The sequence below is a fragment of the Leptonychotes weddellii genome, unplaced genomic scaffold, assembly GCF_054177405.1.
Source record: "Leptonychotes weddellii isolate Sample4059 unplaced genomic scaffold, ASM5417740v2 HiC_scaffold_10089, whole genome shotgun sequence".
NCBI classification, from domain to species: domain Eukaryota; kingdom Metazoa; phylum Chordata; class Mammalia; order Carnivora; family Phocidae; genus Leptonychotes; species Leptonychotes weddellii.
In genome coordinates, this window is record NW_027677288.1 from 1,064 (window position 1) to 4,078 (window position 3,015).

The following is a 3,015-nucleotide window of genomic DNA, read 5'->3' on the forward strand; positions in this document are numbered from 1 at the left end:
GCACCCCCACCCCGTCACCCCCCCACCCCCCCTGGGACAGAGGGGAATCTTTATCAGACAGAGAAACCAGAGTCCTAGTGTTGCACAGTGGAGGAAGGTAAGCGAATAGTGTCTGCTTTTTAATTCTTTTTTTTTTTAATTTTATTTATTTATTTGAGAGAGAAAGAATGAGAGACAGAGAGCATGAGAGGGAAGAGGATCAGAGGGAGAAGCAGACCCTGCGCTGAGCAGGGAGCCCGATGCGGGACTCGATCCCGGGACTCCAGGATCATGACCTGAGCTGAAGGCAGTCGCTTAACCAACTGAGCCACCCAGGCGCCCCTGCTTTCTAATTCTAATCGTTTTGCTCCCCCTGGCCATCCTTCAAGTCTGGCAGTCGTGGCTGGAGGCACGGGGCCCACCCACTTCTCTCCCAGCAGGTATGCCAGCAACCGCACCTGGTCAGAGCCCAATAGCACATGGTTTGGCCGTCCAGATGGGCCATGGGGATGGGCAGCCCAAAGGCCCCAGGTTTGCAGGCGGCCTTGGAGGTCTCCTTGAGCTCGTTCTTCACCTTTAGTGTTGAGATCTTTTCTAGAAGTCCCTGGGCTCATTCTATACACATGCTAGCGTTCTCTCAGCAGCCAGGATGCTCTGGGGCTCTGAGATGTCTTCATCCCATGACCAGATGCTCATCCATAGCTCCCTGGACACTTTCTGCAGCATCTCTGGGCACTCCAGGTAGACAGTGGTGAGGAATCGCAGGGCCAATAAACATCATTTTTCAAGGATCACAGAGAAGAAATCTTCGGGGAACTGGATGGGAACCTGGACATGCTGTCCCAAAAGCCTAACGTCATTTCTCAGGTATTAGGCTTTGCAGGGAGGCAGAGCTGGCCACCTAGATCCTTCTCTGTAACATTTGCTCCTGCCATTCTTTGCAACATTTCACCACTGCTATTCCCTCACCCAAAGTTCTGCTCTGGTTCCATGTTCTCTAACACACCTGCCCTGACCACCCAAATTCAGGCAGCTAACTCTCCCCCACCACCCACAGTACTGTCATGCCCTGGACATTATCTTTCCCTGTACCCATAGTGCTTTATTAGCTTCTAAGTTGCTATGTCAATTATTTATGCTTATTATTTGATTATCTTTTTTCTCCATTCTAGGAAGTATGTTGCTAAGGACAGGAATCTTAGTTTTTCTCACCTAGCAGTGTCAGATTGAAGCTATCCATGATAGTTAATTTTATGTGTCACTTTGCTGGGCCTCAGTGCCCGATATGTCGCCAAACATTATTCTGGAGGTTCCTCTGAGGGAGTTTTTGGGTAAGATTAACATTTAAATTGGTGGACTTTAAGCAGATTGCCCTCTAATGGGAGAGCCTCATTCAATCTATTGAAAGCGTGAATAGAACGGAAGTCTGACCTATCACGAGCCAAAAGGGAGTTCTACCGGGAGATGACCTTCAGACTTGAACTGCAGCATGCAATCTTCCCTGGATTTCTAGGTTGCTGGTTTTAAAACCTGCCATGCCAGTCTTCATAGATTTACCAGTCTTCACTACTGTTTGAGCTAACTGCTTAAGATAATCTTTCTCTAAAAATATACATCTTATTGGTTCTCTGAAGAATCCTGACAGATTATCTCACCAACCAGCAAAATAAATGAACAAAGCTCAGAACACTAGAAATAAAAAAGATCTTTAAAACATCCTAAGAGGGGCGCCCAGGTGGCTCAGTCATTAAGCATCAGCCTTCGGCTCAGGTCATGATCCTAGTGTCCTGGGATTGAGCCCCACATCGGGCTCCCTGCTTGGCGGGAAGCCTGCTTCTCCCTCTCCCACTCCCCCTGTGTGTGTTCCTGCTCCACTCTCTCTCTCTCTCTCTCTCTCTGTGTCAAATAAATAAAATCTTTAAAAAAAATAAAAAATAAAACATCCTAAGAAAATGGTACCCAAGTATCAAGAATCAGACTAGTATCAGACTTCCCAGAAACAATAGTATGTTTTGAAAATTAGGTAATATGACTTCCAATGTAGCCATGCATATTTGGCTTAACTGTCACCTCACTATAGGTAGAACAAAATCATTTTGAAACATGCAAAATCCCCCAAATTTTAAAATATTTGGGGTAGGATGACCCTCCAAATGAGAAGATAAAACCAGCAGAAGACATGGGATTAAACCAATAAGGAATTCAAGAACAGAGGACAATTCCCAGGACAGTGGGGACAGAGACAGCTATATACATACAGGGTAGCTTGTTCAGACTGGAACATGGGATCCAGAACCATGTTCACCAGGAAAAAAACTGTTAGATTATCTGTGACCTGTATAAATGTGTGTAGGGAAAGGGCCTTTAAAAGGCCAAAATCCGGGACGCCTGGGTGGCTCAGTCGATTAAGCGTCTGCTTTCAGCTCAGGCCCTGATCCCAGGGTCCTGGGATCGAGTCCCGCATCAGGCTCCCTGCTCCGCGGGGAGCCTGCTTCTCCCTCTGCCTCTGCCTCTCTCTCTCTATCTCTCATGAATAAATAAATAAAATCTTTAAAAAAAATAAATAAATAAAAGGCCAAAATCCTCAGTTATCTATAGTAATCTGTCAACTGTGTCAACTGATAATAGACACATACAGTAAAGAGGAAATATGATGTTAAGAATTATGGAAGTAAACAGAAACCACTAAAGGTAGATATATGGAAGGATGCCTGTTAAGACAACTTACTCAACTGTAAAGGAATGACTATAATTAAAAGACAACTTATAGGCAATTTCAACAGGAAATATTTTGTTGGATTTGTTAAGTAATATAATTCTCAAATACTTTAAGAAATTCAAAGCATCTGGCCATTGATACCCAAAACATCTGTAAAATTGGCGTTACTACCATGTTTTTATAGTTGCTGAAAATGAAGGAGGAAAATCTATTCTGGTTTTCAGCAGTAAACCTTAAGAGTCCAGAATTACTGAGACTAAATTTACTGGCTAGGTTACCCCGAGACACTGAAACGATATTGTTTCCCAGGTACTTCA

At 44.3% G+C, this 3,015-nt stretch overlaps 1 pseudogene; it reads right to left on the reverse strand.

The window, feature by feature from the left end:
• Positions 1–248: 248 nt before the first annotated feature.
• Positions 249–843, reverse strand: LOC102728565 (glutathione S-transferase kappa 1 pseudogene; annotated as a pseudogene).
• Between the last annotated feature and the right edge of the window lie 2,172 nt (positions 844–3,015).